General features: G+C 40.8%; 1 protein-coding gene and 1 long non-coding RNA gene across 9 annotated transcripts in view; one reads left to right on the plus strand and one right to left on the minus strand.

Moving 5' to 3' along the window:
• Positions 1–23,941, plus strand: part of Spata13 (spermatogenesis associated 13) — a 331,833-nt gene that overhangs the window by 176,817 nt on the left and 131,075 nt on the right. Inside the window, exon 1 of one of the 7 annotated variants that reach the window (XM_078015687.1) lies at positions 5,403–5,573. The exons of the other annotated variants lie outside the window; for them this stretch is intronic. The gene's annotated coding sequence lies outside the window, so the exon portion shown is untranslated. Of the gene's footprint in view, positions 1–5,402; positions 5,574–23,941 lie in introns of those variants that run through there. 7 annotated transcript variants of the gene reach the window in all.
• Positions 1,282–5,898, minus strand: LOC144365013 (uncharacterized). 2 transcript variants are annotated; one of them, XR_013423272.1, is made up of 3 exons: positions 5,719–5,898; positions 4,772–4,908; positions 1,282–1,565 (listed from the first exon to the last, which is right to left on the minus strand). It is a non-coding gene; the product is annotated as an uncharacterized LOC144365013 (long non-coding RNA). The 2 variants fall into 2 exon arrangements; XR_013423271.1 differs by lacking the exon at positions 5,719–5,898 and having other exon boundaries at positions 4,772–5,384.

Here is a 23,941-nt window from a genome sequence, read left to right on the forward strand (position 1 = left end):
TTTACCTCATGACAGCTGAGAAACAAAGAGAGGAAGAAAGGGGCCAGAGTCCCAAGGTCCCTCCACTCCATGACCTAACTTTTTCCTACAAGGCCCCATCTTTTAAATGTTTCATTCCTCCCCAAAGTGCTGTGGACCAAGCACTTCAACATGAGCCGTAGGGGGACATTTCATATCCAAACAACAGCAGGGGCTTACAGAGCCCTCAGAATCATGCTGGGATCAGTCAGTTGCAGGGACAAAATCACCACCATCTTCCCCTAAATCCCCATAGTTTTGTGCAAATTCTGGTTAGAAGCTGGGGACAATTTTTTTTTTTCTTTTGATACCAGGGATTGAACCCAGGGACATTTGACTACTGAGCCACAACCCCAGCCTTTTTTTTTTCTTTTTTAATATTTAGAGACAGGGTCTCGCTTAATTGCTTAGGGCCTCACTAAGTTGCTGAGACTGGCTCTGAACTTTTAATCCTCCTGCCTCAGCCTCCTGAACTATTGGGATTTCAGATGGGCGCCCACCATGCCCAGCTGTCAATTTGTTTTTAATTGTAGCAAAATATATATAACATAAGATTTATCATCTTAACCATTTTTAAGTGTACAGTTTGGTGGCATTAGGTACATTCACATCTGTGTGTAACCATCACCACTATCCATCTCCAAAACATTTCATTATGTAAATCTGGATCTCTGTATCCTTAAATAACTCCCCATTTCCCCCACCCCCTACCCCTGAAAATGCCCAATTTACTTTTTTTTAAATTTTCTTTTAGTTATAGATGGATATAATCTCTTTATTTATTTATTTATTTTTATGTGGTGCTGAGGATTGAACCTAGTACCTCAAATATGTGAGGCAAGTGCTCTACCACTAAGCCACAACCCAGTCCTCCCAATTTACTTTTGATTTCTTTGGATTTGAGTAGTCCAGTAGTAGTTCATCTAAGTAGATTCATATATTGCCTTCTTGCTTATGATTTCACTCAGTGTACTGTCTTCAAGTTCATCCAGGTTTCAAGTTGGAATTTTCTTTATTTTTAAAGCTGAGTAACATTCCTTTGCATGCATATACCACATTTTCTTTAGTTTTGCATCCATCTATGAATACGAGTTGCTTCTACCTTATGGCAATTGTGCACAATTTTGCTATAAACATGTTGTATGAGTATCTGTTTGAATCGATGCTTTCGTTTCACTATAGCCCCAGCAGTGGAAATGCTAGATCATATAGTGATATAGTGATATAGATAGAATCACTATATAATCATATAGTGATTCTAATTTTAATTTTTTGAAGGATCAACATACTATTTTTTTATTAGTTGCTCAAAACATTACAATTAGTTCAACATACTATTTTCCATAACAACTGTGAGGACAATGTTACACCGGTCATCATCTTCTCTTTCATGTGGCTGACCTTCCCATCTGTGTTCCCTCTTAACCCTGGTGTGAAAGCATCCCTTTCTCTGAGCAGATGGGTTGTCTCTGCAGATAGTTCCCTGGAGCTGAATCCTGGCCTGTCCCTTCTGTGCTCTCCAGAACCACTGGCCTTGACATCCTTTCCTGGGCAAAAAGCAAAGACAATGTTTTCTTTTCCCTGCCCAAATTATTTGGTCCCTTCTCACCCTCCCCTAAGTAAACATTGATATGTTGAGATAATTTGACAAATGCCAAACATTATTTTATCATTCTAGGAAGCTTCAGACTAGGTCTCTGCTCTAAAGCAACCATAGAATTAAAGATGGCCAGCCCAACTTCTCCATTCCATTCAAAGACAGCCACTATTTATTTAGCATTTGACCGTGCTAAGCACTGAGCTAGGACTTTACATACATACATCCTCATCACACTTAATCTTCACCACAATATATCGCAGATGAAGAACTGGTCATAGTGAGGTTAAGGAATTTTCCTGAAATCACAGGGCTAGAGAACAGAAGAGGCACATGGTCTTGGGGTTTACTTTATGCTGCAGGGGCAGTTGTGGGTCAACTAACCTCCTTCGTTCCATTCCTACCTTCCAAACAAACACAAGGCTGGAGACTGATAGATGAAGATAAAACATAAGCAATATTTTTGATGAAGTCAACTGGAGGATGTGTGCATAATTCTTGCTGATCTTTCAGTGTCCCCCTTCCCCTTCTAGATCTAGACATGAAGGTACTCCCTCTAGATGACAGCCTGGTCTGTGATGTCCAAAAATGACCCCAGATTACTCTTTGCAGTGGTCTAGGTGGAAAGGTTAAAAAGATAGTTAACCTTCTTTGCGATTAATAAGTTAATAAATTAGGTTGGTTCTATCCATGTAGATAGAAATGGATTTCTCCCAACAGTCAGTAGAAGGTGCGGCAGAAACTAGAATTCTTATCTTGTAGAAGATACTCAAAGAAAAAACCTGAAATGTGGAGAAAGGAGTTTCTCTTCCTTCCATCTGAGAAACTCCTGCTGAATTAGGGGGAGGGAACTTTTAGCAGACTGAATCCAGCAATTCTTCTCCAGAACTTTGAGGGGAACTCAGTACTGCTTTCTTCATAATGTTTAAAATCGGGTGCAGGAAATCAAGTCCTGGCTCCATCACTTATTAGCTGTGTGACTTTAGATGTTCATCCAGCCTCTCTGAACTTCGTTTTCCCTATCTATCAAATGAGAATGATAATCATTTTTTTAATGTTTTAAGATAATGAATGTAAAGCCCATAAGCTATTAAGAATTCACTGAATATTAAGGGGAAGATAGATTATAATTTCTATTGCATGACAGGAAAAAAACTCTTGGTGAAAGTTTCTATCCCTGGATACTCTCCTGTAGAAAGCAACAGTGCTGTTATGAACAATCTTAGATGAAAATTTTAAATTGGCTACTGTTAGAATTTGAGCTGCTAGTTAAACTTGGGTACTAGCAGACCAGCAGAGAGGAAAAAAGACAAGAGACCCTGGGAGGTTCCCATTTGTGGGGAACAATGGAGTGCAGATGTCAGCTTTGTTTGCAGGGCTGAGTGATGGCCAGACATGTAGGCAGGGAGAATCGCCTCTATCAGATACAGGTTTTTGTTGTTGTTATTTTTTAGTTAGAAGTCATTTAGATACTTAGATTCCTTGTAGAATAATGGAAATGGAAAAAAAAAACCCCAAAAAACAAAAAACTCTAGATATCTGGCCCTGATCTCTCAGATTTAAAAAAGTGAGAATTAGAGTTGTATGGTATTAACCCATGTAGTGCACATAGCTAGATAGCGAGTGTGGAGGTTAGTACCCAGTCTCTCTGTATCAAATCAATTATTTTTCTCTTGAATCATCCTGACTTTCTCTAACAAGTTTAAAATCTGAACCCAGAAATACATTTTATCCCAGGAGCTCATGGAGCTCCACTGAAATCCTGAAAAATGTTTATTTATTTGTTTTAAAGGATAACTAACAATTATCAGGCACCCATATATATTAAGATGATATTAAGAGTTTTAATTCCTCAACCAATGAAGAAAGGGAGCTACCAACTGTCAGCTCCACACTGAACAGGAAGCTGAAACTTAGCTTACTGAGGGTCCCTCTGGGTGTCTGAGAGGCAGGATGCTTTTAGTTCAAGTCTGTTTGATTCTACAGAAATCTACTCATTTAAATGCCAAACCTATTTTCCCAAGGATGTGGTTTCAAATATAATGGTTTCTTTGCTTAAAAAAAAAGCATTGTATGTAAATATTAATAGTGGTTTCCAAGCAGGCAGAAACAATCTTTGGAAACACAGATGTTTTTTAAAAGAAAAATCAAAACCTACTGCTCAGATTTAAGTTAATTCTAACGAGATACTAAAAAACTTTCAAGTTAGTCCTTGATACTCTTTTTTTTAACAATATTAAGACGGATTTCATTTATGAGGGCTTCATGCAGATCTTGTTAGTTACATAAAATAGAAATAAAATGGAATATTTAATTATATTATCTTTCATGCTGTGTCTATAAAATTTTCCACAGCTTATTTTTTAGAATATTTTTTCTGCTTTTAACATAACATTGCTCATTGTCAAAAATTTGGGGAACTAAAAGAATAAAATTTTTCTGCCCTTATTTTTACCACCTAGTAATACTACTTTAATATCTTGGTGTGTTTTAATTGGTAGCCTATTTTTTAGAGCAGTTTTAGGTTTACAGAAAACTTAGTGGAAATTGTACTGTTCTGATATACTCTCCCTCATACTCCCTCCCTCCACACAGTTTCTTGTATTGTCAACAGTATTAGTCCTGCACATTTGTTACAACCTCAGTATGAGTCAATACTGATAGGCTATGAACAACTACAGATCATGGCCTATAAGAGGTTCATTCTATGTTTTGACAAGTGCATAATGACATATACCCACCATTATATTATCACACAGGTTAGTGTTTTCAATATTTAAAACATCAATTAATTGATTTGCATTGGGCAATCTATTAATTGTCCTTTTGTCTAAAAATTGAGGTATTCAATTGTAAAAGTATTACATGTTTATAATAATCGTGCTTGCACACATTATAACCAATCAATGGAATCATCTTAAAAACTACACTTTTTAAAAAGAATGCACTTATTTTATGAATTCCATTAGTTGTGTAACAGGAAATAATCATGGAACATTTGGGGCACAGAAGGGTTTGCATCCCCTCTGTGGTTTTCATGTGAATCAATGATTAAGACAAATGAGAAAGGTGATGATGGTCCTTTGAGTTCACGGAAACACCCTCACAAGACGTGCCCCAGGCCCTGGGGAAACCAGTAGGCTGAAGCATCCTCACCTTGGGGTTCCCTTCACTCTGAAATCAAGCGCAGCCTTCGCCCCACGTGAACTACAGGCAGAAGTGGGGCTAGGAGTGGGGACCCTTGCCCAGGCGAAGAGGCGGCTTCTCCCTCTTCAGGCGGACCCTGGAGTTTGCTGTGGGTGGGAGTAGGAGAGGGACCCGGCTGGGGCTGGGGTGGGGCAGCCTGCGAGCTGCAGTGGGGGGTAGATGGGAGGCTGGAGGAGAGTGGCGCGGGGTAGGGGGCGTTGTGACTGGGGAAACAGGGATGGGGCTGAGGCGTGAGGAAGAGGAGTGGGGCGTGGTAGGGGGGTAATTTTTTGGATGGGGTGAAGTGAGAGTGGGGAGGACTCCGGGGCGGAGCTGGATCTCAGGATGGAGTAGAGTGGAGGAACGGTGCAGAGGGCCAGGCATCCGGGTGGTTGCCAGCGAAAAGCCGCGCCACCGGGCCAGGCCAGGGGGTAGAGCTGGGCCCGAGGTCGGGGGTGGGGTGGGGGGGGGAGGCGGTGTGAGCCGAGCAGGGGCGTGGCCTGGGGTGAATCGGCGGGGCGTGCCGGGGCTGGGGGCGTGGCCGGAGGGAGCTGGGCCGGGGGGCGTGGTTTGGGGGAGCCGGCGGTGGCCGGCGGGTGGAGGCTCGGCTCCGCGCTTTCTCCCGCGGCTGTCCCAGAGCCTCCAGCCCCGAGGCCGCGCCGGAGAGAACCCGGCGAGCTCGGGGCTCTGCTGGCCTGGAGCCGTCCCTGGGGCGCAGGGACGTCTCGGAGACGTTGGCTTTGAAGGCTCTGTCAAGTGGAGAGAGCGCGAGGTGAGGCTGCACCGGGGGCGCTCGGGTCTGCCCGGCGCGGGCTGTTCGCTGGGCGCGCGGGGAGTAATTGACGGCCTCAGGGACTGGAGGGTAGACCGCTCTCAACTCCTCCTCCCGGTTCGTGGGCTCTGCCTCGGCTGCTCACCTTTGGGGCCGCTGTTTGTGCTCCCTGCCGGGCAGTGGTTACTTGGCGCCCAGCAGCCTTGCCTCGGGTCAGAGCGTGCGTGTGGTGTTCTTGCAGGAGGCGGTTTCCTGCTGGACCCGTCCAGGGATTACCCTGAAACTCTACCCGCGCTCCCTGCTCACTGGCCCCGGTCTGAGGGGGTGGCGTCGGGGGAACGGACAAAGGTTGAGGAAACCCTTGGCTGCTGAGAGACTCCTTTAACGCTCCGCTCGCTTCAGCGGCACGACCTGTGCTTCCAGAGGACCGGTCGGGGATGCGGTTGGAGAACTTGGCTTAGAAAGCAAGTTTTCCCCCCAGTTCCCTACTGGGGCTTATTCCAGGAGAAAGACTTTGGGACTTGATGTCTGTCCTTACTTGACTGAAAGGGAGTGAGCTGGCAGAGTTGGTTTGGCACCATTTCTGTTCAGGAGGTGGAAGAATTATTAGTCCCAGGAAGGTGGAAGCCGGCGCTGCTGCCAGCATCAGGGGGAACTCAGGTGACCTGTGTTGGCGGGCCACCCATCTGACTGAGCAGTTACAGGATCGGAGCAAATTTCCCTCCCTCCAATTGAAAAAAAAAATCAAAGCAAGCAAGTCTGGGTTAGTTGCTTCCCAGCGTTGGATAATTATATTGATAAATAGAATAATTGTTTGATATTTATTTAGCATGTGTAACCATGGTTTCCCAAGTCTGCACCTCAACTCATTTTCTGTTGCCTAGTGTTTTCCTCCCTATTAACTCCTCCAGATCGCCCAGTTCATTGCCCTCTTTTATTCTTACTAACAGGCAGGGAAATTTCATCCTATTTTAATTTTTTTGTTTTTTTGTTTCCACTCTATTTTCTTTCCCACCTTTCTTAACAAACGCCCAGTTTCTCTTTTAGTCTCCCCTCCCCCCACTTTTAAACTTCCTCACAGCATTGTTCTCTGGTTAATTATGCACCCTCCATGTGCTGCAGAACCTTGTTCTCTGCCCCTTCCCCATCCGCAGGCTCTTTATGTGGCTTGTGGCTGTTTCTTCTTATCCAATATTTTAATTTGCATCTACCTTCTTAGGCCCCCTAATTTGCCATTCTTCACCTCTCTCCCAGTTCTAAGGTTCATTATATCCTCCTTTATTTTTGCTCCTTTGCTTGTTTGGGTGGCCCATCCTGTCCACCCTACCTCCTCCTTCTACAGGCACTTTCTTCCCATTTACCTGCTTTTTCCTGGCAAGTGCTTTCTCCAGCACTCTCCCTGCTGCCCTTGTAAGCACATCTGGTCTCTGGTCCTTCTGTTGTGCTTTTTCACAGTCCCTTAGCATCCCTAGGTTCCTTTTCCTCCTTTCCATTTAGCACTCCATTACCTTGCATACATCTGTATTTCAGAATGTCTAGGAGGAGACATTCTGAGGAGGAGGGGGCAGCTGCATTTCCTCAGGAGTGATCTGTATCTCAGGACCTCCCCATTTGCCACTGTTTCTTTTCTTTCTTTCTTTTTTTTTAACTGAAGCAGAATAGCACATATAGTTGTTGAATGATATTAATACTGACATTAATATGATTATTAGGTAGCGTTTATTAAACACTTGCTGTGTGCTAAACACTGTTCTGAGGGTTTACATGTAGTTAATACTCACTTAAAATCCTCTTTATATCCCTGTAATATAGAATCTACATTGTCCCTATTTTACCAATGAGAAAAGGGAACTCAGAGAAGTAACGGACTAGGTTTCTCATGGCTATGCAGTGGTGGAAACCCTCTTCTCACTAGGCACAGAGCCTCCATGCCATAGGACTGGCCTCTCAAACTCAGGCATGCTTGGAGTTTAGCTTTAGAAATGAGATCATTATTTGACATGTTTTATTTAGTCTGCTATGTACACTTGTTGAGGACACAAACTCTTATAGGACTTATAGGACTATGCTGGAGAAAATTTGGAATGCCTGGTGTTCTCTAGAGTGCCTGAGGATAGTGCCTGGGCTGTCAGTTCACCTGTGCCTTCTGTCTGCTTTCCCTCAGCCAGGAAGAAAAAATGTCATAAAAAAGACCATTGCCAATCATCTCCTGTGTGGTGAAAGTTCAGTTTCACTTTAGCTGGATGGACTTTGGGGTCCCTGAGAACTGTGTGATTTTATAAGACTTGTTTATTTCTGTTTCATTGTGCAATCTTGAAGCCTTGATCAAACATTTCCTTGTTAGTTTTCACCCTCCTAAGAGTTGGAGGTAAGTATTTCTACATTTACAGATACCGAGATAGACTGTTATTGAAGTTATATACTTTGGTAGCTGGAAAGAACTTCACATTCCACAGATGAAGAATCTGTGGCCCAGAGAAATAAAATGACATATCCAAGGGGAAGCAGCAGAGGAGTAGAGCTGCCCATGGGGCTCTATAGCTTGGTGGGTTGATCTCTCTGCTGTTGAAAGTGACAAACTGTCTTTCCCTTCCCTTCCATTCCTTTTCCTTCACACTTTTTTTTTCCGTGTAAAAGCTAAATATTTTTAAATGTTTGCTTTTGAGACATGTAATGGCATAATTAGGATCATAATATCACAGAAATATAAATTTAGATGTTTTAGAAAGAACTATTTCTAAAATGTGAGGAAAGAACACCAACGGTACGTGGCTTTCTAGAGGCACACTTTATAAGTACATGGAATATGAAAATCAGTAACTGTGATGTTTGTGTTTTCCCCTTTGCTGAGAGAAATGCATTAGTACAAAGCAGGCACACAGTTTTCTTCTCTGTATTGCAAATCAAACAGCAATGAGAGAGAAAGCAAGTCAAGGGCAAGAGTAGCTGCTGTTCTTGTATTGCCACCTCCCTGCCCCACAGTCTTCTCTGGGTTCCTACCTGTGCCCTCTTTGTGATTCCCCGCACCTTCAGGGAGATACAAGAGTCCTGTTTATATATGATGCCCAACTCCTTCCAGGACAACTTTTCTGGGCAGAATTAAACCCTGCTGCTCTAAGGTGTGCATTGTGTGTAATGGCTTCATTATTCTCTTAGACTTCTAGAGTGTAGCAGGTGGCCATGGACCCCTTGGGAGAAGAAAGGAAACTTTTTTTTTTTAAAGAGAGAGAGAATTTTTTCAATATTTATTTTTTAGTTTTCAGCAGACACAGCATCTTTGTTTGTATGTGATGCTGAGGATCGAACCCAGCGCCGCACGCATGCCAGGCCAGCGCACTACCGCTTGAGCCACATCCCCAGCCAGGAAACATTTTTTTTAAAGATTTTTTTTTCTAAAGATGGACACAATATCTTTATTTAATTTATTTTTACATGGTGCTGAGGATCGGACCCAGTGCCTCACATGTGCGAGGCAAGTGCTCTACTGCTGAGCTATAATCCCAGCCCTTGGAGGAAACTTTTGAGCACATTGTTGTCCGTGTTTTGTATCCAGATGAGGATTGTGTGGTGCCCAAAGCTCCATCATCAGAGGTGAAGCTGAGACTTGAACTGAGGATTGTCTGGCTTAGGAGATCCATGTGCATCCTTCTATAGCCTGTGACTCCCTGAGACAGAAAAGCTATTACAAAGCTTTTTACACCTTTTACCAGGTAGATGGTTCCTACTTGCTGAGCTGAAGAAGAAAAAGCACTGAATTGGGCAGCAAGGCCTATGAGCTTGAAGGCTCAGAAGAGTTCTGGGTCCAGTTTTGGCTCTTTCCTGGGTATAAACTGTGCTGTCTGCCTCTCTGAACCTGGGGAACTGTGGCAAGCTCCAGAATGAAGAGAATGGTGCTGCTTTTTCCATGTGGTTCTGGCAATGTGTTGTGGTTGGGATGGCAACATAGGTAGATGCAGATAATAGTCCATCTTATAGTCTTCACATTCCAATGTCCAAGATGACAGACTGTCCCTAGTCTAACCAGGACTACAAAGGATCTGATTTCCTGGTCAGAAACACTCCCACCCTTTTCCCTGAAGCAGGCCCTTCACTGTCTTTGTGAAATATCTAAGAGAGCTTAGATGTTCTAATTTCATGGATCATGTACCTGTCTCAAAATTTTTCCCACTTGACCCGTACCTTCTTTTCAGGATTTAGCCACAAGGTTAAGGAACTCTACTTGTCTAATCCAGGAGAGGGGAAGGGCCAGCCTGTCCCCTCAACCCAAATTAACACTTTGGCAGAGTCTGTTTTTGAAAATTGGCAAGCTGTCCCTAGGAAAAAAAAATAGAACATAGGCCTCAAATGGCCAGACTGGAGCATTTTTGGTAGGAAAGCAACCTGAGGGGTCTCTAGGACCTTCCTCAGGCCAATTAGCTACCCCCTCTTAACACTGCCCCTCTTAGTCACACCTGCCCCAGCACCCCTACTGCAGACTTCAATAAACTGGGAAAGGGGAATCTTTGCTGGAGCATGTGCAAGGGGAAGGGCAAATAAGCTTTTACTGTTTGACAGCAGCCAGATGGAAGCCCTGCAATGAGATGTGTTCCTGGTATTGCAGGTCAGACCTTCGGTCAGTCTGTTTTTTTAAGAAAAAAATACTGTGTAATAGGTACAGTGAGCAGTCTATTGTACTTGAGTGTTAAAATTATAACAGTGTCCTTAAACAAGACACCATGTATGATATAGATGGAGATAACAGGTCTTAAGTCTTGAACAACTTATGCTTGTTCTTCTGAACATATTCCACATGTGTGTTTGGACTCTGTGGTTCTAATGCTTCAGAAATGGGCTCCATTTCCATCCTTCCCAGGGAAGGCAAGGGAAAAACCGCTTTCCTGTGATGTTTAAGCTTCTTTCTAATTCATCACTAATTGACTAATTGGGGAATTATGTGGATTTATGGCTATTGTGATCACAGGTGTGATAATACTTTCATTGCTGATTTGGAGGAACAAATGTATACCTAACACTTTCTAGATGCTGAAGATGGAAAATTAATCAGAATTAATTTCATAGAGGATCCCCTTCTTATCTGGTGGGAGAGGTGGATATGGAAAAACCTAGCAGTGGGTGAGGTGTTCTGTTTACACGGAGGGTGTTGGGGAGCACAGGAGAGCTCTGAGATCCAGAAAAGCTTCCTGGAGGACAGAGCAGGCAGGGAAGCCACTGACAAAGGCGAGTACTCCAGCCTCTGGGGACAGTATAAACAGAGGTGGGGAGGTGGACTTTAGCTTGGTATCACCAGAGGCCTTCAAATAGCTTCTGTGGCTACAGCCCCCAGCTTGTCGATGTGTCTGATCCTGTGCACCTAAGGCATGGCCCTTGCATCAAGAATGCTTGGGGACTTGTTAGAAAAGTAAATTCTAAGGCTGTACTGAATTAGAAACTCTGGGGGTGTCTCCCAGCTCTCTGTAGTTTAATGAGCCTCCCAGGTGATCTTCATGCATACTGATGTCTGAGCACTACTGTTCCAGAGCAGGTGCTTTCAGGAGGTAACCTGGAAATAGCAACTCTTTTTTTTTTTTTCCGAATTATTTTACAGCGCTGTGGATGGAAGCCAGGATTTTGAGTATTCTGGGCAAGTGTTCTACCACTGAGCCACATTCCCAGCTCCGGAACTGCTACTTTTTAATTGCTGTGTGAATACCTTTGCAGAGAACTGCAAAGGCTGTGCCTGTGACCGTGCTCCTTCCTGATTGTGTGGTGGTTAGTTTCCCTCAAGTCAACAGTCATCCATATTTGTGTACTTCTTTTCCCAGTGTATGTCCTAACAGTTTATTTTGTCCACCTTGCTTCATGCCACTGTATAACCTCTTTCTGGAATACCCAAAGCTGCCATGATTTGGTTTAGTAGTTGTATGGCAATCTGCTTGTCTCTGTTGCTGTATCAGCTGTGTGACCTTGTGAAGGTCTTAACCTTTCTGTGCCTTAGTTATCATATCTGAAAAACAAAGACAGTATCTATCTTATTCCCTTCTCCCTGTTATAATAGAATGTCTTAGCCTGGGTAATTATCAAGAAGAGAAACTTAGTTCTGCAGGCTTAGAAGCCCAAGCTTAAGCCATAAATATTTGATGTCTGGTGAGGGTCTTCTTGCTGCATCCTCAAATAGCAGGAGGGGTGAAAAGGGCAAAAAGGGACCAACACTGTGTCCTCTCATGGCAGAAAAGATGGAAGGACCAGATAGCTTTCTGAAGCCTCTTTTGTAAGAGCATTAATCCCATTCATCAGGAGCCGTCATGACTTAATCACTTCCAATATGTGAATTTTGGAGGGACACATTCGTTCAGCCATTGTAATACCGGATCTCTCAGCTGAGGGTTTCAGAAGCTTAGCTGCACGTTGGCATTACCTAGTCAGGGCAGCTGAAGGAGTCTTTAAAAAATTGAGGTCTATTCCACGCCACCCCCCAAAACAAACAAACAAACAAACAAAAAACCCTGTGATTGGTTTTGGGCATGACCTAGACTTTGGGATGTTTGACAGCTTCCAGGTAGAATCAAGTTTGGGAACCACTGTCATAGGCTGTTGTGAGGACTGAATGGGTCTATATAAAGTTCTTAGAAGAACATCCCTGGCACATAGGAAGTGCTGAGGACAGGCCTGCTGACAGAGGCTGTGGTGGTTTTGTGATTAGAAGCAATGGAGGTGCCATTTCCTTTGAGAATCAACCATGTTGATTGATGCACGTCAGTTTGCAGATCTATAGTGGTGTCTTGCCATGTTCTGAGAGTTGGAAAGTAAAATGGTTCCAATGCTGTGGGGATCCAATCCTCTGAGCATTCTTTAGGAGCAAGGATTCAGAAGATGGTGCTATGAGTGGAGAACAAGGGCCTAAGATCTGAAGTACCAGTGCTTTACAATGTACATAGAAATGTTCAAGTCAATCAGGTGCCCTAGGATTTGGTACCTTTTCTAAACCATCATTTGTAACAAAGTTTTCAAATTATTTCCAGACTTGGCCTCTCTTTGGCAACTGATCTATCTTCTAGGATCTAAATGTCATTGTGTTATAAATTATGTATTTCTAAACATTATTTGAAGGAATGTATAATCTTATTGCATATATTATCCTGTCATACATATTCATTCCACCTTCATTCATTGTTTTATTCATTCAGCAAATGTTGATGAGCACCTGCTTTGCGCCAAACACTAAGCTAGCAATTTTATTCCTTTTCTGTGACGAATTTCTCTCTGTCAGCATGGATAAAGTATTTCTGTTTTTTTTTTCCCCCTGCTGGGGATCAAACCTAGGGCCTCATGAATGCTAAGCAAGCACTGTATCACTGAACTGCAGCCCCAGCCCTTTCTTTTGGTTTCTATTTATAAGGGCAGCCTTCTCTATACCTGGTTTTTGTGGTGACATAATTACTTAACTTTTAATAATAGAACATCTGAAGGACATTTTTTCATGTTAAGTTCATGGGACTTCTTTGAACCCTGCTGAGATTAATTAAATCAAACCCCATGCTGCAATTATCCTAAGATATCCTGACAAGTTATTAATATGGAGTGTGCGCAAAGCTATAAGATTTGAGTAAGTGACCCAAAGTGGAGGAAGCCTTTGACTCGGTTTGAGTGCTGCTGCTTTCTAATTGATTTGGGTGCATAATCAGTGTCCTGGTACTGTGGTCACATTAATTACATAACTGAGAAATATGTGAATTCATATCGAGTTTATGATTTTGTTCTCTATCTGTGGAAAATTTAGATTCTGTCTTTGGTTTTGTTTTGTGGTGTAAGCCGATAATTAGCAGATGTTTACTGTTAGACTGGCCCTAGTACATTTAAATGTGTATTGTAAATGGAAAGAATTGATTCACTGTATGTGTTCTGCTGCCCAATTACTAAGCAAAAATCCACTGCTAGAGAAACTTTTGTATAGCCAGCACACAGGCCGCTCAGTATTATGGTAAAGACTAACTTCCATTGTGTGGTCTTAGCCATTATCACTTGCTTTACCCAGGGACTGAATAGGGTTTAGAAATACAGGCCTTCAAAGGAATGGCCCTTGCTTAAATGTTCCAGGGATCCTTCTGAAATAACATCCCTCCAACCTTCTTTGAAACAAAAAAGAAAGGGGTATATTAATATCTGCAGGTTTAGTTTTATCCAAAAGGAATATGTATTTCAATGAGAAAAATTAAGTTTTTAATTAAAAAAAGAAACCGGAGGTTAACAAGTAATCTAAAATGTGCACAAAATAAATAAGGTATTTTAAAAAGTAGGGTCATTTTAAGATCTGCCAGGCCCACATTCTATGTTTTTTCTACTTTTGACTTTTCTAAAATAAATCTGAAATCCCTAGAGCAGACTGCTCAGCTCATCTTATGAAGAGGCTTCTTGTTTTACCAAGTTGATTTCAACTCTGGCCTTAGAGCATCTGTCCACATGTCCTCGGGCTGCTCTGCCAGAACTGTGGGTTCCTACTGCTTCCTAGAAAAAGAAGGGACTCTTCCCTCTGTGACATCCGGGTCCCCATTCTCTGCCCAGGCCTGTTGGGGGTGTGTTGGCCTGTGATGGAGCCAGAATGAAGTGCTCTGCTGATCTGGGGTGGGGTGGAATGAGGTGTATAGGTTGACTGTCAGAGTCCTGGCCCCACTGTCTGAATTAAACAGGGGAATCCTGAAAGAGGAAAATGGAAGCTTCTTTTGAACATTTTAACATTGATTCTGAGAACTCTATGGCTAGGTGATTTTTTTGCATTAATGTGAATATTGGAGTGTAGCCTAGACGGCTACAATGTAACTAGGTGATGTGATATTATGAAGCCACTATCCAGTAATGCAGTTGTTGACTGAAATGTGGCTGTGTGGCACAGGAGGCACTGGCAGCAGCTCACAGGTTTTGCATTTACGGTGTTTTTTTGTTGCATCATTTTCTCTCCCATTTGTTTGAATCTTGTGTTCTTTATTTATCTCAGCCCTAGGAGCAATAGGCCATGCCATATATACAGTATGTGCCATATAGCTGAAGTGTGTAGTAGGCTACACCCCTTACGTTTGTGTAAGGACTCTCTGATGTTCCCACCGTGAGAAAACTGTCTGTTGATGTGCTTCTTAGAACACACCTCCGTCATTTAGTGACGCATGACAGTATTTCCCTCTGTTGACCTCACTGACCAGCATTGATAATAAACTGTTTTGCTGAATGTTAAGCCATCTAAAGGCAGAGACCTTCTCCAAGCTCAGCTCTTGAAATTCTGAGGAACACTGCAGAATGTTTTTGTTTCCTGCCACCGCCCCCCAGCCCTAGTTAGCCCTCGTCACTTTGGCTCCTGATGCTACGTGGCGGGGCAGGGGAAGGTGCTGCCATTGAGTACATTCTCCCAAGGTTCATTCTCAACAGTAACTGGGGCTGTGCTAACCTCTGCCCTCCCCTTACTTCATCTTCTCTCATTGAATTTCTGCTGAATGAGAGAAGGTGGAAGGAAACTGCTTCTAGACTTTTCCTTCCAGGATAGAAGCTTCTGTTTTCAGAGAAGTTCGGTTTAGAATAAGGTACTTGTAGCTCAGTCAGTCCCTGCTCTCTTCTCCTATCTAACTGCTCTGCTGGTGGACCAGCTGTGTTCTTAGGGCTCCCCTCAAAATTGGGGAAAATACTCAGGGCAAAGAGCATTCTGGGCACTTCCTTCTGAGGTGATCTCTGTGAGGAAGCAAGAACTTCCTGCTTTTTCTAATCCTTATTTGTAATCTGACCTTTTCATACAAACAGCTTACTCTTAATGAGGTTTGACCCAGGAGCTTTTAGACAGTACATAAAAACATGACTAGTTTAGCATTACAAGGTCATATCTTCAATTTACCACATTGTAGGCTTCAAATGCTCAGAGGTAGACAGGTCAAACTTTATTTTAGTCAGCTTTCTGTCACTATAACAAAATACTGAGATAAACAATTTATAAGGAAGAAAGGACGTGTGTGTGTGTGTGTGTGTGTGTGTGTGTGTGTGTGTTTCCTGTTAGATTCAGATGTTTCAGTCCATGTTTGACTAGCTCCTGGCTTTGAGGCCTTTGCTGAGGTAGTATATCATAGTGGAGAGCATGTGGTAGAGCAAAGCTTTTCACTTCATAGCAGCTAGAAGCAAAAAGAGAAAGGGCTAGGATTTTAGTGTCTCCTTTGGAGAACATGCCCCTAATGACCTACTTTTTCCTCTAGGTCCAACTTCCTATGGGTTCCACCACCTTTCAGTAGTACCACAGACTGGTATTACATGTGAACCTTTTGGGGACACTTATCCAGGCCAGAGCACCTCACCAGCACCACTGCCTACGAATGTTTGATTCAGAGCATAGTTTCTGATATTTCCATAGTAGTACATCTGAAGGAAGTTGATCATTTTGACTTCTTGGGAGGTTTTTTTTAAGCCTGCTGAGATTAATTAAATCAAGCCCCATGCAGCAGTTATTCTGAAGCAAAGCAGCTTATTAAATTTCAGTGCATGCTGGACCACTGATTTGAATCATTCAAGTAGATGATTACATTTTTTGTTGATATCCTGCAATAGAAGTTTAATATCTGTTTTTAATTTTTATGGGTGGACACTACTAGTGTCTTTCAGTTTTTCTTCTATTATGGGGCTAGGAATCTCAGGGAAGGAGAAGCTGCCTATGTAAGTAGGACAGAACGGCTTTCTAGGCTTTCCTAGAAAGTGGTCCCTGTAGAAGTCACACCTTCCACTCCACACAGTGCGTCTCTCTTGTTCTCAGGTTGGAGCTTTTGAAGAACACTCTGTGTCAGTGGGAACTCTTCTTCTGAGATGAGGATAGTGGGTATCTGTGTAGATCAGTATGGGATAAAAAGGTCATTGTCAATGGAAACTGGTTCAGCGGAAGGGTTTCTGGGTCCCCGTCACCCTGAACGGGGACAGGCATTCTCTCTGGGTGGTTTCTCAGGTTAACCTAAAAGTCCTGGGACACACTTCAGTCATGATTGAAAAAGATTAAATAAATAAACAAACCAAAAGCAAGTCTCCAATGAGTGCTGTTGGTATTACCACACTTTCTGAACAGAAGAGTGTCCTTGCATGTGAACTCTTGGTGAGGGGATAGAACTCAGGACCTTGCACATACTACATAAGTGTTCTACCAGTAAGTTTTACCCCAGCATCCCATGTAATTATTTTAAAGAGAACTGGATCATCCAGTAGCCAGTTATCACACACACACGTGAGTATCCTCTTCCTTGTGTAAACTCATCACTGCAGGATTCAGAAAGGATTAGCGTGGGACACATTTCTCTGGGAATTTGAGTTGGAAAAAATGCTTCCCATTGAGAGGATGCTGCCGCTGTTGCCTCGGAAGAGTGAGAAGCTCAGAAGTTGCTCCTAAATGCTGATTGGATTTGGGCAGTCTTACATTCCCGTGGAAATGACCCTTGCCATCAGAATGTAAAGGCCCTTGGAAAGCACTGCCCATCATCTGTGTCATGTTTTCGGCACTGCTGTTTTTACAAGAGGCAAAGCAAGATGGTGAAGTAGTGACCCTCATTCCAGAACCTGCAGGGCAGATCTGACAGACTTGCTGCTTCCATGTAGAAGGTGGAGTGAGAATCTGTGCTGAGAATTATAAATATGAAGTGTCCCCAGAAGAGCTTTTGATATGTGATATCCAGTGTAGCAATGTCCAGAGGTGAAATGATTAGATTATGAGCACTGTCACCTTATCGGTGGATTAGTCCACTTGATGGATTAATAATTCGAAATGGACTCCTGGATGATTAGCTGTTGAGAGGTGGGCTGACTGCCTTTAGTAGGACACTGGGGGAAGTGATGTTGGCCTATTAGAAGTGACATTGGTCCCTCCTCTTTCTGTCTGCCAGCTGCCACGAGCTGAGCAGCTTTCCTCAACCACACCCTTGTGCCTCACCTCATGCCCAAGCAACAGAGCTACACTGAACCTTTTCCTCCTGTAAGTTGTTCTCATTAGGTGTTTTTGTTCACACTGAAGAAAAGCTGTTCACTCCTCTTCCATTTCCTGGAAGAGAGTATGGACTGTGTAACTGTGTAATCTGTGCTGGAATTCAGACTGACTTCCACGTTCATCCTTTGTTTTCTTACTAAACCTGTATATTTCACTGTTTATCCAGTGGTGGGTAGTCAAGAAAAAGGTCTCTGTAACATAAATTTGAATCTCTAGATTAAAACCACACTTTGATTCTGGTGATGGGTTGTGTGAAAGCCAAAATTGGTGCATTGATTGTTTCCACTAGACAGAACATTGTAGTAAAATTCAGCATCTGACACAGAAGAGACAGGAATTGGTAGAAGGAAAAAGTAGGCATTCGAAAATTTGCCCAATATATAATTATACTAGTGAAGAGCTTTCATTCTTGTTTGTAAAAATTTAGTTCCTCTCAAATTTTTCAGATACTGAACTAGTCTTGAATATCTGGAATAGACCCAAATGGAATGAACCCCACTTGGTCATGTATATAATCATTTTTATATATCATTATGTTCTATTAAGCATTTTTGTGCCAATATTCATGAATGGTATTGATCTTTAGTTTCTTTTTTGTATTATTATTATTTAAAAAATTTTTTTAGTTGTTGATAGACCTTTATTTGTTTATATGCAGTGCTGAGAATCGAACTCAGTTCCTCACACATGCCAGGCACGTGCGCTACCACTGAGCTCTAGCCCCAGCTCCTCTTTTTTGTATTTTAATGCTTATTTTGGTATCAGGATGATATCAGCTTTGTAAAAACAAATTAGGAAGTGTTCACTCCTCTTCTATTTCCTGGAAGAGAGTATGGAACTGGGGTTAAGTTTTCTTTAAACATTTCATAGAATTCTCCAGTGAACTATTAGGGCCTGGAGATTTCTTTCTTGCTAGTTCTGAAATTCCAAATTCTATTTCCTTAATAGTTAAAAGCTATTGAAATGATCTATTTCACATTGTGTGAGTTGTGGTAGTTTCTGTTTTTTGAGAAAATGGCCCATTTTGTTAAAGATGTCAATTTCATGTCTGTAGAACAGTATTATTATCATTTTGATGTCTCAGGGTCTATATAGCCCATTTCATTCTTGATACTGTTATATCTTTTTTCTTTATTCATTTTACAAAAGTTTGTCAATTTTATTCGTCTTTTCAAGGAATAGTTCTTTGTTTATTGATTTCATCCTTTGCTTTCTGTTTTCATTTTATTTTGTATCTATTCTTTAATTATTTCTTCCATCTGCTTAGTTCAGTTTGGTTTGCTCTCGGTTCAGTAAATAGGAGCTTAGATTATTGGTTTGAGACATTTCTTTTTTTATCTATGCATTTTAGCTATACATTTCCCTCACTGTTTTACCTGTGTCCCCCATATTTTGATACCAGAATGCTTCATTTTCTTTCAACTAAATATATCTTTGAAAACTTCCCTGAAGACTCCCTCTTTGACTTGTGGATTATTTGGAAGTGTATTGTTTAGTTTCTAAGTGGTGCTTTTCCTGTTATTTCTGTGTTATTGATTTCTAGTTTGATTTCATTATGATTGGAGAATACATCCTATGATTTCATTTCTTTTAATTTTTTGAGGTTTGTTTGATGGCTGAGGGTGTTGTCTGTCTTTATTTGTTCTGTGGGCACTGGAATGTATATTTTCCTATTGTAGAGTGAAGTGTTCTATAACTGTCTTACCTTGTTGGTTTTTGGTATTAATCCTGTAATGTGCTGTATTATAGTAACATTGGTAGTAGTGTTTGTTTTTTGCCTTTTTTCAGGAGAGAGGAGTAAAGATCAGCAGAGAATTTGATATCATATTGCCTAGCAGAAATAAGGAGGGTTAGGGTTAGACGTCTACATTGCCAATTTAGGGCTAATTTGACAATTAGCCAAGGAGGGAAAACAGTTTATTTTCTCTTGAAAATTTAGGTACCAAAGAGGACCATTTTTTCATATCTTGTAGAATTAGCAAGACTGAAGAGCTGTGGGTAGTGGTGAATGCCTGTAATCCCATTTACTCAGAAGGCTGAGGCAGGAGGATTGCAAGTTCCAGGCTAGTCTCTGTAATTTAGTGAAAATGTGTCTCAAAATACAAATTTTAAGAAGGGCTGGGGTTGTAGCTCAGTGATAAGTGCCTTGAGTTCAGTCCCCAGCACTGAGGGGGGGGGTGGGGAAAGACTTAAGAAAATGAAGAAAGACTTATCTCTAAATCAGATCAGACAGCTAAAAAATTCCAACTAGCCTTGTTGGAAAATGGTACATTTCCAAGTTTCTCTCTGTTGTTTCTTGTTGAGAATATTTATGAGTTAACTGCTTTAATGTTAAGTATTTATTCCATCATTTGTCTATTTAGGCCCAGAACAGAGAAATGGATTCTTGATATACAGGCTAGATTATTCATCTGTTCTAAACAATTGGTTAAGTACTTGCTCTATTCTAAACATGGTGCCAGTCCCTGAGGATTTAAAAGTAGAACAGGGACATAGATCTTTATATCTCTTTCTTCTCCTGCAGAAGAAATACTTAGAAATCCGAATGATGGCTAGAAAACATGAGTAAATGTAATTTTGAAGATTATCTCTGTTTCAGATACTGAGCTTGAATTAGAAAAGTAATATTAAAAACCCTTGATGGAGGGGGCTGGGGATGTGGCTCAAGCGGCAGCGCGCTCGCCTGGCATGCGTGCGGCCCGGGTTCGATCCTCAACACCACATACCAACAAAGATGTTGTGTCCGCCAAGAACTAAAAAATAAATATTAAAAATTCTCTCTCTCTCTCTCTCTCTCTCTCTCTCAAAAAAAAAAAAATTAAAAAAAAAACCCTTGATGGAATAACTACTCCATATTTTATTATATGGTTCCCTAGTCACTTAAATTCAGAGTACACACCGTTTGCCTATCTCCTCAGTGGTGTGGGATCTGACTTTGCTCAGCCCCTGGTGTACTTCTTTCTTAAGTATGATTGTTTTAGAGACAAGCGTCAATTTCTTACACTTTATATCTAATTTTGTGTTTTATTTCTTAAGAAATAGAGGCCTCCATGTACACTGGAAAAATGTACTTACCTCTGTCTTTGAAATGACACAAAATTATAAGGACTGTCTACCTAAGTCATGTTGAAGTTAAATACAACAGATCTGGTATCAAGACTGTGGTTACTCCATGTCGTTTTGTAAACGCTCTGTTGGTTTAACCTGTTTTACCAGGTACAACTTCAGAAGGGCAGCCAAGAGCTTGGTCTGTAACTATAACATGCAAAAAATTATAAAATATAGCTACATACATAAATCATGGTAGTTGTGTTCTTTTTTCCCATGACATTATACTTTCCTTTTAATATCTGCTTTTCAGATCATAAAACAATATTATTTTTCCCAGAAAACCAGGTCTTTAGATAAATGGGGCCAGCCAAGTCCAAGGACAGGTTAGATACACTGGGTCTGGCATGAGTCCTAGAAATGACTCGCAGTTGATCTTCTTCCTCTTACCTAGGGGCTGTTTCATTAAATTTACTTTGTTTTCTGTGAAAGTGAAGCCTGGTTGTTCTCTAAAGAAGCTCCATATATCTAAATGGAAATAGTTGATTGGTAAGCTATTGTTAATAGCTAACAAGTCCATTTTATTAATGAACTTTCTCCTTTCTTCCTAATTAGATGAAAGAAAGTTGATAATTTTACTATCTAGCTTCTTTATTACTACTTAGTAAAAGTACAGTACATGTGAACATTGCTTTACTTCTCGGATTCACTATTAGTTTTAATTGTTTTCTTAAGAAATTCTTAATAAATACATGGAAGAAAGTAATAAGATACTTCCATAAGAATGCAGGCATTTCTCAGTAGTCTGGCTGATATGGTTTGCTGGAGATAAATCATATGACTTCTTTGAACCTTGTTTTTTGTCTCTGTGAAATGCATCTGGCTTATAATGTGACACTGGTGTTTGGTATGGTTGTTTTCATATTTCCTGCTAGTCTGAGCTCCTGCAGATTGACAGCCCTAACTTCTTGTCTATCTCCAGCTGGTGCAGCCTAGTTGTTGCAAATACTTATTCCTCTTGGGGCTATGCAGGTAACAGAGGAATCATCCAGTTTGGGTAGAGACTTTTGCTCCATAGGTTCCACCCAAGGGTCTATGGGCAATGTTGCCTATTATCAAACCTTCCAGTTTTCCAAGAGAATCTAGATTTTTTGAAGTTTTTCTTAAAATCTCTATTCTTAGATATTAGAGATATATAGGCCAAAGAAGGTGTGGATACTATATTGTCTGTCTGGACTAATATAACAAAATGCCATAGGGATTGAGTTACCTGGACTATAAAAATTTATTTCTCACAGCTCTGGTGACTGAGAAGGCCAAGATTGAGGCACTGGCTTCAGTGTTTGGTGAATGCCCGATTCCAGGTTCACAGATTGCCATCCTCACTTGGTGGAGGGGCAAGGGGTCTCTTTTGGGCCTTTTTTGGTAAGGGCACTAATCCCTTTCATAAGGGTTCAGCTTCTAAAACCTTTTCACCTTCTAAAGGCCCCACATCCTGATAATATCACCTTGGGGGGGAGTATTTCAACATGAATTTGAGGGTGGAACTAGAAGGGCAAACTTAGATAATAGCAGGTACTATCAAATTTAACCTAAAAACCAAAGCTTGCTGCCTTCTGAGCATGCTCTTGAAAAATGTTTATTGACTTAACAGTAATTTATGAGCACGTTATGATGTGGCTGCCAGAAACAGACATCCTTTAGATAGTTCTGAGTAACATGCACCTCTCAGTTCTGTCAAGAGATTTTTTTGTTTTGACCACACTTTTATGACATCACTTAACCACTTTTAACTATACAGTTCATACACTCACATTTTTGTGCAGCCAATCCCAATCTACAAAACTGTTTTCAGCTTGCAGAATTGATTCTGTACCCATTAAACAACTTCACACTTATCCCTTGTCCCAACTACCAATGTCACCAACACATTTTTATCATTTTTTAATTGTAGCCATCTTAGTGTATGTGAATTAGTATCTCATTTGATTTTGATTTGCATTTCCCTGATGCATCTTTTAATTTGCTTTGCTTCTTTGAGTATATGACTATTCAAGTCCTTTGCTTTTTTTTTTTTTTTTTTTTGTACCAGGTATCAAACCCAGGAATTTTTAACCACTTAGCCAGATTAAATCTCCAGCCAATTTTATTTTTTATTTAGAGACAGGGTCTCCATAAATTGCTTAGGGCCTTGCTAAGTTGCCAAGGCTGACTTTGAACTTGCAATCCTCCTGCCTCAGCCTCCCGGGTTGCTAGGATTATAAGAATGTGCCACTGCACCTAGCCTTTTGTCCATTTTTAAGTTGGGTTGTTTGCCATTTTGTTACTGGGTTATATATTTAGGATATATTCTTTATATATTCTGAATATATTCTGGATATTAGTCTTATATCAGATATATGATTTTTATGTAACTCTTCCATTCTATAGGTTTTTTTTTAACTTAGAGATAGTGTTCTTTGCATCAAAGTTCTAAATTTCTATGAAATACAGTTAAACTATTTTTTGTTTTGTCATTGTGCTGTGTGTTATCTAAGAAAACATTGCCTAATCCAAGGTCATGAAGTTTAGTTTGTACATTTTGTCCAAATCTTAAAGTTTTAGCTTTTACATTTAGGTGTTGTCCTATTTTGAGTTAAATTTGCATGTGGTGTGAGGGAAGGATCAGTCTGTATTCATGGAATATAGAATTCTATTTTTGGACTCTTAGTTCTATTTTCATCGATTGGTGTGTCTGCCCTTATGCCAGTAGCACACTTTCTTCATTACTAGTTTTATAGTAAGCATTGACATTGTAAAATGTAACTCTTTTAAATTTATTCTTCTTTTTCAAGATTGTTTTGACTCTTCGGGGTCCCTTGGATTTTCATATGAATTATAGAATCTGTTTGGCAATGTATGCAAAGTAGTCAGCTGGTATTTTGATAGGATTACATTAAGTTTGTAGATTGATTGGAAGCACATTGCCATTTTCACAATAGGAAGTCTCTTCATTCATGAATTTATTAATATCTTATTTATTTCAGTGATTTATAATGTTCAGAGTACAAGTTCTATACTTCATTTATTCTATTGCTACATTTTTTATTTTTTTGTTTTTGTAAATTAAATTTTTTTCTGAATTTCCTTTTGGGATTGTTCATTACAAGTTTATAGAAATTTTTATAAAAAATTACACATTTATCTTACTGCCTTCTTAAACTCATTTATTAGTTTATAGTTTTTTAGTGTTACTCTTAGTATATTTTCTACTTTAGATCATGTCATGTACAAATAGAGATTATCTTATTTATTCTTTTCCAATCTAGATGGATTTATTTCACTTTCTTGCAGAATTTTCCTGGATAAAATCTTC

Source organism: Ictidomys tridecemlineatus, chromosome 6, assembly GCF_052094955.1.
Source record: "Ictidomys tridecemlineatus isolate mIctTri1 chromosome 6, mIctTri1.hap1, whole genome shotgun sequence".
NCBI classification, from domain to species: Eukaryota; Metazoa; Chordata; class Mammalia; order Rodentia; family Sciuridae; genus Ictidomys; species Ictidomys tridecemlineatus.